Raw genomic sequence first — 17,389 nt, 5'->3', positions numbered from 1 at the left:
TTGAACTCACTGACTGCACCATTCAGACCCCCTGACAGTCCAGACATGCCTGGTCCATCGGGGGGTGAGTCAGAGACCAGCAGAGCTGATGGCAAAAGTCTCAAGTATTTAAAGGATGTGTATCTACCACTTACAGTTCCAGTGGAAGGCTCAGGGGAGTGGAAAAGTAATTGGGGAGCTGCCTGGGGCAGAATTAAACTTGCTAACACAGCTGGGCAAGATCCAGAGGGCAGTTTAAAGGAAAATGAACTCCCCAGGTAACACCCAGTGCACTGGGCCCTGCAGGGATGTGCAACCAGAGTCACAACTCCAGCACCACTCCATCCCCACAGCACTGGGATCTACTGATCAAAGACAGATAAGGTAGAAAATGCTGCTAACCCAGTACAGCGAGGCTCAGTTCAGATGGAAACTGGGAAACACTAAAAATTAAATGAAGACACCAAAATTAAATGGTGACAGTTTCTTTATGTTTGTCAACAGCACCAAGAAACTCCAGTGAAAGCTGCCACCCTGTACTGGTGCCTCTGCCATGGCAGAAGGCAACTGGAGAGTGTGTCTTTAAAATGCCTTTCGAGTGATTTTAAGTCATATCAAAATGCTTTTGTTTATATCTTCACATCAATCATTCACAATGGGAGATTTACCTGCCATTATATATGCAGATGTGGAGGACTAAGAGCTCCAAAAAATTAAACCTCCACAGATTAAACACTTTGATTGGGAGAGTTTGCATCTCTTGTTTGTTTTTAATTAGGAATCTGGATTGTCAGTGCATAATATCCTGTTGCCATCCCTCCAAAGAATAATAAATACAGTCTTCTTGCTATGACTAAGCAAGAGAAACACCACGTAGGCTAAAACTGGTTATCTGAGCATTCTGAACTCAAATCCAGAGGTTCCTGCTCTCACCCATTTTACATCACCCATTATTCAGTCAAACTGCCACTGCAATCAATAATTGGTTTAACTCAAGGAGTGAAAGAATTCATAGTGCTGATCTCATCCATTCATGTCTTTGCTTTCACCTCAGCAGATCCCACTAAATTTCACCATCTTCCCACCACTGTGCTGATGCTCCTGCAGCAATTTACACCAGACAGAAGGGACACAAAGCATGATTAAACCCAAAGGCTGCTGTTCCAGCCTTGCTTTGAGTCACTGCAAACTATTATAAGTTGTAAAGCAATTATCTGCACAGTTTACTGTTGTTTTTATGGGATCCACATCCAAGGTATTACTGCCACATCATCCCAGAGAAGAGATTCCCAGTTTGTGCCAAATCTGCCACTTCCTTCAAACTGATCAGGACCTCAAATGAAAAAATTCACCCAGCAAAATTACTGGATTCACAGACCAAGAAAAGTGAGATTTTCTTGTACAAACTTGAAGAAAAAAATCCAATATAAAAATGAAAGAACCCAGAAAGGTCACCTGGGAGCTGAGTGTCTTTCCAGCATCCAGCATGACAAGCAAATTGTGCTCCAACCCACACTGGCATTACCACCTGCAAACTACTCTGCACTTCATCATAATTCATCATTTAGGATACTGGATGTTTTAATTAGCTCTTCTCTGTTTCTAAAGAGAAATTCCTACCACAAGTAAAAACCTTTAGAATTATTGGCAAGTTAAAGAAAGGTAGAAAATAACTCATTGGGAGGTTTTTCTTTTTTCAAGTCATTAAATGATTGAGATGATAAAAGAAGGAAGAATCTGACAGATTAAACAGTTCTTGAGGAAACCTGTCAGCTTCAATAATTTCAAAGCATTAGAACTGTCAAGCTTTCAAAATAGAAAAGACTGTATCTATAGAAAACAAGGTTCTCCTAATTGGCACGCGTGAAAACCCAAATTGGGGCTAAAACTCTGATTAAAGGCTTTTGCTGATTACAGATATTTGAAAGCAACTCCATCTGTGAAGCTGGTTCCCCCACTCTGGAAAATGGTCAGTTCTGACTATTCCTTGGACTATTCCTTGCATGGACACCCCAGCACCACAGCTGGAGATCAGCTCTCAGACCAGGAGGGCTGGGGGTTGTGCCTATTTTACCTGGCTCAGTGATCCCAGTACCTTCTAATCACCTTCTTACAACTTGGTTCCCTGCTGGAGCATATCAACAGTTCATAAAATTCAGCCCAAATAAACCAAGTCTGCATGGAATATTCCTGGCCCTTTCTCTACAAAATTGTCATTGGATAAAAGGGAGCTTTGAATGAAAACTGGTAACAATGCTGTTACTCAAAAGGTACCTGTGAAACTACTGGCAAAATTAATTGTTTGTAAGAGCATGGCAAGAGAAATACCAGTTTGGGCTGAAAATACCCATGTTCTGCTGCCTGAGATGAAAATGTAGCATCTGATACCAAAACAACATAAAAGGTCCAGTTCTGTTTGTCCCCCCCAATGAAAACAGGCGATGATTGCAGTAATTCCACCCTCTCAGTCCTGGCTGGCACTGGCAGACCCCAAGCAGGCACTTCCTTGGCTTTTCCTGAAACAGGCTCTGAACCCCCACCCCCAAGCAGAGTTTTATCCCCAGACTTTCATTCCAGCTCCATCACACCAGTTTCATCCACTGACTGTGCTGCACATGGGTTCATAACCCAGGTAGTCCATTAAATCCCACAGCTGCACACACCCAGTGAAACCAAGTGACTCTGCTGGCTCCAAAATACACAGACCTGGGAAACAAAACTCCCAAGTGGCTTTCTCTGAGCCACCACCTCTCCCAGGAGAACTCTACCAGGTCAGAGAGCTACAACAGGGATTTCATTTGTCACGTTTGCACTTCCCAAACCTGACTTTCATGGAGAAGTGCATCCCACAATGCATGTCAGCCTTTATTAACCTGATTTTCCTCTTCCTCTCCGAAGACATTTAATGCTTTAGTAATGATCAATATTCTTGCTCTGATGATAAACAGAGACAAATGAGCCTGTGCAGCCTGGCTGGGATTTGTAATTACCACCTCCATAGGCATCCAATTCCAGCTGATGGGAAGGTGACAGGAGCTGCCTGCTGGCTCTGACAGAGATGCATTTGCAGCGGGCACTTGGCTTGCAGCTGTCAGGGGCTAATTTCCTCCACCACATCCAGTTCACTGTTCCCAGCACAGTCCAGCATGTCTGCATTAAACAGGAACACCATGACATCCCTCCTAATGGAATTACTGAGGGAGTAGTTCAGAGGCCCATCAGCTGCCATCTCCCCCAGCCACCAAAAGTTTCCTTTCACCAGCCTGGGATTGTCTGGGACAGCGTGGGATCGATCCATCAACACCCAGGGCAGAGGTGGCTGTGGCAGAACAGAGCAGGGCTGCTGGTTTGCTTCATTCCCAGCACCTTCCCTGGGGGCTGGACAGGCTTCAGGCAGCAAAATGCACAAGCTGAGGACTGTGATGTCCCTCCTGTTCTGTGGAGGGGAAGAGCACTGCAGGGGAAGATCCACTTTAGGGGAAGGTGTCCCTGCCCAGGACAGGGGGTGGAACAAAATGAGCTTTAAGGTCCATTCCAACCTAAACTGTTCTATGATTCTCTGAACAGAACAAGACTGGGATGGGGAAGAGGGAAGGACTCAAAAGACTTCAGCACCTCCAGGGAGAACAAGCCAGAGCCATGTCTCTGCTGGGTTTGGATGAAATTAGTTGAAAAGCAGGGTTTCCTTCCCCAGTTTCCTCTCAGAAAAGAAAGATCAGATGGCAAAATCAGGGGGCTGGTGGTGGGTGCAGCAGGTGAGACACCCAGGATGGGGACCCTGCCCTTGTCCAGCACCACCCAAACAAAACAAGACTCTGAAAAATCTCATTCCTCATTTCCCTTCATCAGAAGGGAAAGATCCCTCTTACTGGCCATCACTGAGTGATTTAAAGAAAGAACCTTTGCTTGCTATGTACACCAATGCGCATCACTGACTTTAGCACTGCAGAGAACACAACTGAATTTACTGCACCCATCTGTTCATGGTCCCCCTTTCAGCACAACACAGCAGCCCCAGAAAACTTGGGTTGTTACAGCCCAACATCAGGGTGTCACCCAGACAGGTGAGGTTCCTCTCAGCTCCCACGTGCTCAACCATTTCAAGTGTATTAAGTATAATTGTGGTTTCTGATGCCTTTGATCTTGTTTAGGAGTGATCAGAAATCATTGTTATTGTTATAAAGAAGCAAACATCTGTATTAGCAGCTTTTCACTGAAATGATCCTGATTCTTTATGTATGTGTACCAGAGTGCCAACTTCAAAGGAATTCCACAAGCTAAAGATGTAGACTCAGATTTTTCTTTCATATTATAAACTGAATAGGACAGATAAAAGCTTTACTAACCTTGGGGTGCTCTTCCTCACAGTGCCAAAGGCTCCCTGACATACATAAGGGAGCCACATCCAGCACACCAAGAACAAACACAAGTTGATGCTCTTCTCCCAGATCACATAAAAGAATTTTAAATACATGGTAAGTCCTTGTTTGGAATGTGATCTTAAAGAACTCAATTTTTGAACAGTGACAGAATATACAAGTGTGATACTTCCCTGATGTCCACTCTTGCCTGGGCTGGCCAAGGAAATGTTAATAGTGGCAGACATGGCAATATATTGAAATAAGAGTTATTATTCTCCGTTGCTCTGCAAGATGAGACCTTAAATGTAGGTCCTGAGCCTCAAATGGAGCCCAAAAGGAGAAGGGGCTGCCTGTGTGAGGAGGCAGGAGGAGCAGCACAGTCCCATCCATTGCTGCAGGTTTGTGTTCCAGAGACACCACTTCCCTCCCAAAGAAAGGACCATCCTGAGAGCACAATTACACCCTGTGAGACAGCTATTTCCATCACACCTTAAAAGCATTCTGTATTTGTGCTTCAGGAGCTGCTCCTGGGTTAGCTCATGAGCTCTCTGCTGTGCACCACAAAAGGTGTCATTTTGGGTTTATGGTTTGATCTGCAGGGCACAGACAGAGCTGCAGAGGGGAAGGAGCTTCTGCAGACCTGAATGCAAAAGACTCGCACAGCAGCAGCAAAGTGGGGCTGGAATCCTCTCCCCCAGCCCCAGGAGTGCCTCTCAGCCCCAACAGGCACCTGCCTCCCCTGTGCCCAAGGAGCTGACCCCTAAATCCAGGACACTGCAGTGCAGGGAACCGCTCTGAGCCCCATCCAACACATCTCCTCATCCCCCTGGGGAGCACAGGGAGCCCCTTCCCGCTGCCAGGCACACACCACCACTTCTAACACACTTCGTGATTTACCTCACCTCAGGCACCAGCAGATCCCTCCTGGCCCTGTCCCATCAGGGCCACACCCCACAGCCCTTTCTGGCTGACCTGTTCTGTCTGCTGGAGATGGCATCCCACAGACCATTCCTGGCGTTCAGGAGATGGCATCCCACAGACCATTCCTGGCGTTCAGGAGATGGCATCCCACAGACCATTCNATGGCATCCCACAGACCATTCCTGGCGTTCAGGAGATGGCATCCCACAGACCATTCCTGGTGTTCAGGAGATGGCATCCCACAGACCATTCCTGGTGTTCAGGAGATGGCATCCCACAGACCATTCCTGGTGTTCAGGAGATGGCAGCCCACAGACCATTCCTGGTGTTTGGGACCTCCAAAGGACCCAGGTACAACGTGGGCTGCCCTGTCGAGGCCATAACAGGACAGTGGCAGGACACAACCACTGCTGACACCAGTGGGAGACTTCCAGAGATTCCAGGGGTCCTATTTCTGCTTTGCAAAGCAAATCCAGCCTCCAAGCAGCACAACCCCAACCCTGCCCTGAGTGCTGCCACATGGAAGGGCTCTCAGAGAGGTTCCTGCACTCCACACACACACACATCACCCTCCTGTCCACTCCTGCTGAGCCTCAGCCACGGGCTCCCAGCAGCTCCTGGGGACCTGCAGCACACACATTGCACCTCAGCCTTGGAAAAACCAAAGCATGCTCAAAAATTCAGTACTTCCACATAAATGTGATACATTTCCTGAGGAAAAAAATTAAGAGATTAAATCTAGGTAATTATTCAATTAGCAATTGTTATGTATACAAGAGAACCTGATTTATGGGCAGCTGTTCATACAGGCAACTGCTTTAATTGGACAATGTGCTCCTGGCTTCTCCCCAGACTTGGCTGTTTAATTAATGTTAAACAGTTCAATACCCATTTAACCTACCAGCATATGGAGAATTTAACTAACACTGCAGAGGGAGGAGAAGTCTATTCATTTCTAACTGTACTGTAATAACAGCAAGCAGGTCTGAAGTGCACTGAGGTGCAAACCTGTGAGGTGAAATGGATTCAACACCAGTAATATGCCCAGATCTCAAAAATACAGTGGCATCAACTTTGTTCTCACAAATTGTGTGCAACCATCTCCCTTCCTCCTACATTTTCCAGAATTAAGAAAGAAAGGGGGGTAGAAAAAACCCAAAACAACACCAGTAGGCATCAGGACATGACAAGATGAGGCATCCTGCAAAGCCACCCAGGAAAACACAATCAAGGATCAGCCCCAGATGTCCCAGTTTTCAGTGCACAGCACTAACTGCAGAAAGGCTCTTCTCTACTGCTGCTGACACAAACAAAAGTGTTCTGAAGTTCTGCTGCAGAGAATATAAATTAATTCTGGTTCCATTTTTACAAGGTCAGTAAGTGTAAATATCTCCCCACACAGATCAAGGTACAAACTGAAGCGTTAAAGCACAGAAGCAACTCTTGTTCCAGGTCAGACAGCAGGTCCCAGTTGATCTGTTCCAGCTACTCAGTCCATTGGGACACTTTTGAACCCAACTCTTATTTGAAATTCAAAGCTCACAGAGTAGCATTTAATAATCCCATAAAGCATTTTGTTTCAACTGAGAACAAAGGTTTCAGAGGTACTTACATTTGCTATGAATAAAATCATAATGTCAAATTTCTTAAGTAAATAGCATCCTAACTAATATCCTCAGTAAGTGAAAATTAAACCTGACACTCAGCTCAAACACTCTGGTTTTAAATCTCACCATTGCTAAACCTTAAAAAGGGGGACATTCTGTTTGAAATGGTAAGTTATTTGTGTCCAGTGTATGATTACCTATCAGGGATGTATTTACTGTGAGTTATGTGTGACAGAGCAGACTCACAGACTCACTGGGTCACACAGCCAAGACACAAATAAAAGCAAACCTTGGCTCCTGACAGTGGAGCCAGTGTGTGGGTCTGAGGTGCTCCTGCAGATGATGACAATATATCAGTGAAAATGGGCAGGTCTGTAAGGAAAGGCTTGTTCATTCTGGCCACACTCCAAACCCTCTGGAAGAGCCAGTGCAGCCCCTGAACCTGTTCAGCCCCTGGAGCTCAGGAATGGAGTTTGGCTCTGACTGGACTGTGTGGAGGTCCCTGATTTCCACAGCACAGCACTACAGGAGCCTGGGGCGGGGCAAGAGAAGTAGTAACAATATTTCTCTTTAAAAAACAAATAATCGGAGTTTCAATTGAGGTAGTGCCACTGGAGCTGCACTGATTTACAGCACTTCAGGATCCTCTGGAGAATGTCAGAATGGCAAAGTGCACCTCAGTACAGGATCGAGCCTCGAGCCCTGGAACCTGCAAACAGCCTGCACCCAGCGGCCCCTCAGCAGGATGCAGAGGGCTCAACACCAGCAGTCTGACTGGACAAGCCCTGCAGGGCTGGCAGCAGATGCCCAGAGCCTCGTGACCCCCTAAAAGGTCTGGATTCCTTCTTAGGCATCGATACCAAATGCAATAACCAGGTTGCTGCCTCTGAAACAACCCCAAAGAGAAGCAAGGCTTGGGAAGGAGAGGTGAGAGATGACATCAACACTGCTCACACAGCTGGGGAAAAAGGCTCCCAGTCCATCACAGCTGAGCCTGACAGTGCAGCTGTTGGTTCCATGCAGTTAAAGATGTTCCCCTTCCGGCAGCTCTGCCTGGCATTAAAATAAGCAGAACTAAACAAAGTCAACTCGTGAGCAAGTGTCGAGTGCGACGGCACAAACAGAGCGAATCTGCTGGCAAACCTTTGTAGTTATTTATTCAAGTGCCGAAAAAACAATCACTCCCAGCTCAAATGGGCAAACACGGCAGAGCTGAGCAGCAACACAGCACAGAGGGATCATCAAAGATTTGCTCTTCTGATCTCTGATAAACTCCACTATTAGAAACCTTCCACCTCAGCGCTTTCATGTGCAACAACACATTAAGCACTAAAACACAGATTACAAAGGAAATACACTGTGTAAGACCTATTTTCCTCTCTCAAGCATCACTTTATTTTAAAAGGCATCTTTGCAGATGCACAGAATGATGCTTTAGTTTGAACCAGAAACAACCCCAGCTCAGGGGGTCCAAAACCCAACTGCCATGAGACAAAATTGTTTTCATTTCAGGGTGAAAGAACATAAACAGGTTTGAATTCAGCTTCATTTGAACACCTCCTGCTGAATTGTCCTCTCCAGCAAAAGCAAAACCTAGTTTGTATCACCTTAGCAACAGGTCCAACTGGCTCCAACCTATTTGAGCTTATTTATGGCACCCCAGAAGCAGCAGCATCCCTCAATCCCAAACACCAATTCCTGGTCTGGGGGAAGAATCCCTTTAAATGAGAAAACAGTTTGACCTCAGTGACTCATCCAAGCCTTGCCTGTTGTCCTCACTGATCCTCTGAGCTCCCAAGAGCAGGGAATGATGGACCTGTTTCCCATGGAAAGGCAGGTGGTGCCACCTCCCTGTACACAGGGACATTCACAGGCACTCTCATCTGTTCTGCCCCTTTGCAGGCCACCTTCTGCCACACACAGCACAGATTTCATTGCTCCAGTCTGTCCTTAGGTTTAGACAGGTTTGATATAAATATCAGCCAGTGAGGAAGAGCAGCCTGGATTAAAGGCCACTCTGTAAGGGTGCCCTGGTGGTACCTGAGGGTCCACCTGGGCAGTGCCCAAACACAAAGTAAGACCACTCTGGACCCCTGAACGTACAAAATACCCCAAATCCAACCATGAAGGCAGGCTGGGTTTGTCTGTTCCACCTACATTTTGATGTAGAGAAAATGGAAGAATTACGTGAGGAAAATGAAAACGAAGAGATTTTTCCTGTATATATAAAGTTTGTGTCACACTTGATGGCTCCTATGAACAAAAAATGTTCATAATATTGTGAGCCTGAGAAGAAATTTCCTTTTAGCTCCCTGCAAATGAGGTCAATTCCTTTCTTAGGCAGTTTTTGACAGGTTAATATTCATGCTCAGCTGTGTGAGAGCTGGGGATGTATAGCTTGTCAAGGGCCCTGACTTCTCAGGTTTCTCACAAGCCAGACCGAAGCACCTGGGCAGGCACTTTCCTCTCCCCCAGCCCCTGATCAGTGCAGTGAATGACCAGGTAAGTGAACCCAGGGTCCATCTCCTGCCTGGCCGGGTACAGCTGCAGTGCTGATGTGGGAAATGCCTGAATTTGTGTCAAATTAGGGTATTTGTGCCTCTGCACCAGAGAGGGCTCTGAGTCAGACCCACACGAGCAGTGAACACACCCAGACATGCTGGGGAAGGAACAGACTCTCCCTGCCCTGGGCATACACCAGGTATTTTATTTCACATCTACACAGGCCCCTGGGGCCAAACACCAAGGTCACAACAGCATTTCTAGTTTGCTTCCTCATCTTGTTCACAGAACTTCATCTTTCGCCTTTGCCATCTCTTCCAGCACCATCTAAACTTCTCTCACATTTTCTTTTCAATATTTCCATGCAGTAACAGACAGACAGGTACACAAACCTGCTGGGGGCAACAATTATGTTTCCTGTAAACACACAGTTTGTTTGGCACAATATCCCCACAAACATTTTACAGCTTATAAATTCTCTGAAGTTTTGTCAATAAAAGCTGAGCAGCAGCTTGTGGATTTTCTATGGTTTGTTGGTTTTTCTTTAAACACTTCATTTTCCCCTTTCTCCAGATTGTCTTTTCTATCCTAGTAGAAACATAACAGAACTTTATTAAATACTTGCTGAATGCTATTTAATATTAGAGATAACAGGCCCCTGCTATGCTCTCTAACGTGACACAGTTCTGTGCACAGCAACAAGACTGTTTCAAGCACTATCATTGGGATTAAATTGGAAATTGATAATCAAACTCTTACCAGGGTTCTCTCTCATTTATCTAGCTACTTACATCAAAACTCCTTGAAAGTAGGTTGCCCAGAGAGGTTTGGGACTCCCTATTCCTGGAAGGGTCCAAGGCCAGGTTGGACAGGGCTTGGAGCAACCTGAGATTGTGGAAAGTGTCCCTGCCCATGGCAAGGGATGGAATGAGATGGGTTTTAAAGGTCCCTTCCAACCTAAACCATTCCAGGATTCTATGAAAATTTCACCTAAAGAAGTTCTGATGATTTCTCCTTCCTTCAGGAGCAGTAGCTGCCATCCAAAGGGTCACAAAAGGTTTCCCAGCAAAGACACCACGGCTGCTGGACACCATCTGAGTTTTCCCAGCAGACACAGAGCACAAACCACAGACTGTTCCCCTGCTGCCCAGCTGAGCTTCCTCTCCCACCACCTCCCACAACAGCTTTGGCTCTGAGTCTCAATTCTTGCCCATCAGAGCAAACCCTGTGTAGCACCCTGAGGTGCTGTCCTGCACCAGCACACCTCTGCACCCAAACCTGTGGTGCTGTGACTCTGCCACCACCCAGAACAGGTGCCAGCCAGCACAGACCCCCAGACCAGGCACTGCAGTAAGATCACCCCAAACCCACTCAGATTTAGGGCTTTTAAGTACAACAGCATTTCTTTCCATTAACCCATTCCTCACAGGTTTGGGAGTAGCAATGCCCAGCACCAACACAAACAGCAAAGTGCCTGGAGAGATGAGAACTGTTGTGCAAGACAGACCCATCCCCTCAGTGTAACACTTGCCCTGCTGTGCCTGGATTGGTCACAAAAACTTCCACTGGTTTCAGATCAAAGCTCCAAAGCTACTCAGCATGTGAGAAATATCACCAGCTCTTCCCACTCCCACATCTTAGATCATCCTGTGCCTTTTACTCCTTGGTGTTGTCACACATACGAACCGAGCTACAAGTTTCTTTTGGAGAGTTAATAAATCACCATTTTTCTCCAGCAGCCTCTTCCCAACAGCGTGTGTGTGTTCTACATGCTGGAGACAAACAGGTCCCCAAGGCAGCCAGAGACTGGTTTGATGTCTTGGAACATTATGGATGGGGCCCAGTGGGAGGCTTAGAGCACACAAGACAAATCAGATGCCAACCCCCGAGGACCCCCCCGGGCCGGCCCAGCCTCGGCACAGACGGGGAGGAGGAGGAGGAGGAGGGTGGCAAAATTGATGCTGGGCAGCTACAGGCTGCAAACCTGTGCAGCACAGACAGGCCAACAGTGACAGATTGAGCCAAAGAAACCCTTCACTCTCCAAGTGGAATGTGCAAAACAAGTACAGACCTTCTCTGCCAGTTACACAGGAGCTTGATCCATCATTTTGCCAGGTGCCTTTTGCTTCTGCTTCATCTAAAGAGACATCCCATTATTTTTAATTTTTTCTCATTTGGTACATCTCTGCAATATGAGCTTCTAAGACCCATAGTTTTTGGAGTTATAGTCATCTGTTAATCAGTGGAAGATAAAATCAGCCAGATTTCATAAAGTGCTTAGAGTATTTTGAAATTAATTGCATTTTGCGTTTTTTGTTATTCTAGAAGACCTTTCAAAAGCTTCAGATAATCTGTGTCTTTTATCAAAATGACAAAAATTTTAGTGCTTTTCTGTGAGCTGCTGCCTTCTGACAGTGATCCAAAGGCATCTCACCCTTTGAGGAAAAAAAAATAAATCAGTTTTCCACTCCTATTTTCAATAACAAAATAAGGAGTTGAATTCCAGCTAAGCTCTGCCTCACCAATGGAAACAAAGCTACACCACCTGAGACAGATACTAATTGTCACTTCACTTATTTACATCTATTTTCTATATATTTTGTGGATTTCTATGGCAGAAATCCCATTTTTCTGGCAACCACTGAGTACTGGGGGGATGTATCAGCCTCAGTGCACCAGTGAAGGAGCAGGACTGGGATGAACCTGGAATGAACTGAGGTCTCTGTGTGGAGTCAGAAACTAACATTAAGAAAATCACATCTTCAGAAAAAGAAAACACCAAGCAGAGCAGCTGTTGCATTTTTAAACAACCCATAATCCCCACTAAATATTTCAGTTAATGAGTGTGTCTGTGATAACAAAGAGATGCAGTCTGTTAGGAAATACATATCTATTTTTAAAGGTTACCATTTATAATTGTTTAGCTTTGTGCCTCCCCCAGTTCTCCCAAGCAACTAGTTTTGAAAGACGGGGATTTTCAAATTGCTCCTTTCTACTTAAAGAAAATCCCGTGTCACAATAAAATTCCACAGTGTTTGGTTGCAGCTTCCGTGACTTTTTTCCTCATATCACAGTTTTCATTTGCCATGAAAACAAACTGGGAAGTGCCTCGGTTCCTTATCATGCACATATATGTGTGTTTAACTTCCCATAATCTCATCCACCCATCGTCTTCATTCTGCTCTGACTACAACAAACTGCTCCTCCCCTTCCCACCGCAGGGTGATGGGAGCTCACTGAGGAGGAGCTCAGATGGAACATGGCCCCAGGCAGCCCTGGGCAGAGACAAGACCCATCTCTCAGAGGAGGGAATGAGCAGATTTCAGGAGCATTTACAAACATGTTCATCTTCCCGTGGCAAGGGCTGTGAATTCACAGCCTGCTGGACAGAACCTGCCTGAAATCAGAGGATTCAGAGCTACAATTTCTCCTCGCTACAAGGAAATGCGTTGAAGAAAATGATGACTATTATTGTAACACCAGGAAACCCAATAAAAACGTGGATATCCACTACTACTGGAAACATTTATATTCTTATTAAATATTCTCCCCATTTTTATATGACATTATTTTATATTAAGGCATAAAGGACAAGATTCTTCAGTTCTCAGAGATATTAAAGCCTGGGCAGGCTCTGTGGGCACTGCACTGCTTTGCTCTTCTCTGTCACACAGGGATAGGGAAGGCATGACCTGCCCTAAAGAAAATGGATGTGAAAGGGGAAACTGAGAACACTGGTGTTGTTCTGAGCAGGGAATCCAGGAACAACACTGAACCTGTTGGTCAGATGCTCTGATTTCTGTAACTACCACGTGCCAGAGAACACAGGTGGAAGGTTCTGAGCCAGCTATTAAGGTGTAACCATGCTGGATCTCCACCACCTCCCTTCCAAAAGGACACAGTCCTTGCTGTAGGGCACAGTGTGTTCTACAGGCTGCAGATTTTCCTGCCATTTTCCAGGAGAACCGAAGGTGCCCAAATCCTTCCAGAGTTTTGGATGCTCCAATTTAAAGTCAATGGATCAGTGAGAGACAGCAAATCTGCCACAAACAAAGAAAATTCTTAATTATTCAACCACCAGTGGTTTTGCTCTAATTAAATCAGCAGTTCAATAAATAGCTACTAAAGTCTGCAACAGGTCCCAGTTCTCACAGTTTGCCTCCAGCCTCAGCTTCCATTTGTATTTCCACCCGATTACTCTCACTCAGAGATACTTAAATCTTCCTACAGATCCATAAACATTCAAAGCTCTGCAGAAGGAAAATACCATGTTTGTCACAGACGAGCTTAAGCGAGTTCCATGTAAAAAGAAACTCGGGGGTAGAAAACTCTCCTAAAAAACTAAGCACGTGCTTGTTTTATAGCAACTCATTCCAGAATCCATTGCAAGGGACAAGACCAAGATCAATATCCCATCACAGAAGATTGCCAGGGTGCCTGGTGAGGGTGAGAGCCCTGAGCTGCTGCAGGCACATGAACACAGAGACCTGTCCCTCCTGCCTCCCTCCGTGCCCAGAACCCGGCCGGGAGAGTCACACCCCTGTAGAAATCACCTCCCCATCGGTTAATTATCACACAGATCACCACAGGTGATCTTACAATCAGCACTGTCAGTCAATTATCACACAGATCATTACAGATGATCTTACAGTCAGCACTTCACGTGCCCAGCGTAGTTCAGCTCAGAAATGGGTTCGTTCTCCCCTGAGCCCCCCCTCGCTCTCCTCACCCCAGTGAGGACTCTCCTGAGAGCAGCAAACCCAGCTCAGTGCCCAGCTCAGGCAGTGCCCAGGGGAGGATTCTCTCTGGACAATCATGCAACACATGCAAACCAAGTCACATCATTGAAGAATTAAGTGTGAATTCCCTCCATTATCTCCCACCCATCAGGCTCCCAGAGTTTGCCTTCTCTCTCAGGTAGCCCTTGTGAGCTGTCCTTGGCCAAACAGAAACTGGGAGTTCTGAACTGTCTGAGCTCCTTTAGAGACCTTCAGTCTGGTTGTGTAAGAAAGATTCCCGACATTCATAAGGAGGCAACACATTCTTAAATTGTTAGTATTAAATTGCCCTGGAAAAGATACTGGAAATTCAATTATATGAGATATAAAAGATAAATTAAAAAAAACCAATCCATAACACAAGGTCACGAAGAGGAAGAAATCACTGCCTCCACTTAAAATAAAACCATATCAAACAGCTCTGTAACACAGTCATAAGAGAAAAGGCAAACATTTTCCATTACTCAAACCATTTTTCCATCTGCAAAGATCCCAAGGTTTTTGTGACCAAGCTAATCAAGTATTCAAACAGCTCCCATCTCCTCCTCAAGGTCTAAATAATCTGACTTTTGTGATTCAGAGGTAAATTCAATGTTTACAGTACTCAATTAATCTCCAGAGAGCTAACAGAGCTCAGAACGTCTCGGCTGGGCAAATGGCAAAGGAAAAAACAGAAGCTGAATATGAGCCTTGTTTGTGCCATCAGCCCTCCCTGCAGGGCCTGGGAGGTGATTCCAGGGCTGTCCCTTCCTTGGGCGGGTGTCTGGTCCCGCTTTGGGAGCAGAAGTGAACCCAGAGAGCTGAACCAGCAGCACAACCCCCCCAGCCTCCCTCTGCTCACACTTCAGAACTTGTCACCCTCACAGACACCACGAGGAACTCCTTCAAGTGACATCTTCAGCCAGGAAACTGCAGAACAGGATTTAACACATTTCCTGCTCTTCTCTTCCCAAAGACAACAGAGGGGTTTTTCTGCAGACCCCAATATTCAGACAGAATAGGCTGAGCTGGAAGGGACCCTCAAGGGTCATGGAGTCCAGCCCTCAGCCCTGCTCAGGACCACCCCAGGAGTCACAGCTGCCTGAGAGCAGTTATCCAAACTAATTCACAGCACTGCTGCACACCTGTCAAAATACTGATAAAGGTTTATGTAGGGCCATGTTTATTCCCCTTGTACCAGAGATATCCATTTGAAACACATTCAGAACATCAAACAAAGCACAGACAATAGAAAACAGAGGAATCACCATAGGAAGCACTGAAGGCATCTCCAACTCCTTCCTGCCCCAAGGTTTCAACAGTAGTGATAGGAAACTATATTAAATTATAGAATCATGGAATGGTTTGGGTGGGAAGGGACCTTAAAGTTCATCTCTTTCCACCCCCTGCCCTGGGCAGGGACACCTTCCACCAGCCCAGGTTGCTCCAAGCCCCGTCCAACCTGGCCTTGGACACTTCCAGGGATGGGGCAGCCGCAGCTTCTCTGGGCAATCTCAATTAAATTAAACCAACAGTTTTTGTTGCTAAAAAGAGAAAATGAGAAAAAGGTGATACTCAAGTTGGACTTCACAATTTTTCACCTCAAGCACTAAGAGACAAATTTAGATTTACTTTTAGCACATAATTATAGATGATGCCAAGGCTCATTCAAGCATAGTTCCCTGACAGAGTGGTCTGTGATTGTCCTGTCCCAGCCTCTGCACCAGATACACCACTGTCAGACTCAATTGTGGTTACATGAAGCAAAACAAATGCATTCAAACATGCTGCCATATTACATTAACAGATCTGAAGTTTAGTGCATCTCATCCCATTACATCTTAAACTGATTTAATTCTGTGCAATGCAACATGACAAATTAGTGAACTAAGGATAACCAGCCTGTCTACCTGATGCCTGGTTAGTTTGCAGCCGAGGATCACTGGAGGGAGAAGGGAGCACGAGCCCTCTCTGCTGACTGTCCAACAGGGCTCCTCTGTGTCCCTGCCAAGGCATCGCCCCAGGAGCTGCATTTCCCAGCACTGAGCACAGAATCTTTTAGAAGGCTACCAAGGCAAGTAGAATCATCTCCCATGTCACAGACAGGTGGTTTAGCAACAAGTCTAAAGGTACAGCCAAAGTCAAACAAAACCCCTTTGTGAACACTGTTTTCTTCTCAGCCTCCAGCCAAGGTTTTAACCACAGGATAATCCTGCATCAAATCTTTGTATTGCCAAAAATCATATGTTACAGTAGGAAAGAATTTACTCAAAACACTGTTTTGAAGACAGAAAACATTCTCTCAAATTATCAAACTGATTTCAGTGAGATCCTTCTGGCAGAGCCATGAGAAGCTGTTACTCTACAGTAAATCTGGTCTCTCAGATGAGGGAGGAGAAAGACAAGCAGCACCTCCCCCCCTCCAACTTCTGGCACTGATCTCACTCCATGCCAAACTGGGCTTGAAATTCAGAATCAAAATCTCCAGTGGCTTGGAGGCAAAAGCAGGGAGAGAGGGAAGAGGCAACTGGGCAAGAAGTTGCACTGCTGGAAAGTTATCAGTGACCTCTGAGCAAAACAGTTTCAGCAGCTTGAAGACACACTCAGGGACCTCTGATGGTTGAGCCCCTGGTGCACCAGACGTGGGTGTGAAGGTTGGCAGATTGAAGCCATTGACTTGATCAGCTTTGGGAAGGAGAACATCCCGTGTTTCAAACCCAAAAGCTGTTCCATTTTCATCTGACTGGAGCTTTAGTCTGGCTTTATCCTATGACTTGTGATCAGCATCTCAAAAATTCAATTAGAAACAAAGATAGAGCTGTAAGACAAGTACAGACACTCTCAAAGCCACAGTCTGTTCCACTTGCCTTGTTTCAGCCAACAGTTCAGGCAGTACAGAGTCAGACTACTCAAATGGGGTTTAAATCTTGCAGGCTTTGAAGGTTTTGGGTCACACCAAGAACAAGTGCAGCAGAGTGAAAGTTGTGGCAGTTTGTAATTATCTATTGGGGCTTCTCTCACAGATAATTATGAGATTCTCTCTTACAGTTCAACTAATTAACAGGACTTCCTTCATCCACTAATGCCACTGACACTCTGGCCTCCTCCTCATGGACTTGGTGCAGCAGAGGAAATCAGAAGCATCCCATTATCTCTAAATGCCTTGCAAAATCTCCAGGACTCCTGTTACTTTCATCACTGTTTTCTGCCCGCTTTGGTTCCAGGCCAAGACAGCAATTAAGTGCACACTGCTACTTAAAAG

At 45.8% G+C, this 17,389-nt stretch overlaps 1 long non-coding RNA gene across 1 annotated transcript in view; it reads right to left on the bottom strand.

Annotated features, from left to right (window-relative positions):
• LOC108503254 overlaps positions 1-16,171 on the bottom strand; it is a 49,267-nt gene extending 33,096 nt beyond the window's left edge. The window contains exon 1 of the long non-coding RNA XR_001876777.1: positions 16,038-16,171. This is a non-coding gene — a long non-coding RNA (uncharacterized LOC108503254). The remainder of the gene's footprint in view (positions 1-16,037) is intronic.
• Between the last annotated feature and the right edge of the window lie 1,218 nt (positions 16,172-17,389).

This window comes from Lepidothrix coronata, unplaced genomic scaffold (genome assembly GCF_001604755.1).
Source record: "Lepidothrix coronata isolate B3197 unplaced genomic scaffold, Lepidothrix_coronata-1.0 Scaffold134, whole genome shotgun sequence".
Taxonomy (NCBI): Eukaryota; Metazoa; Chordata; class Aves; order Passeriformes; family Pipridae; genus Lepidothrix; species Lepidothrix coronata.
This window is presented reverse-complemented; position numbering and strand designations above follow the sequence as displayed.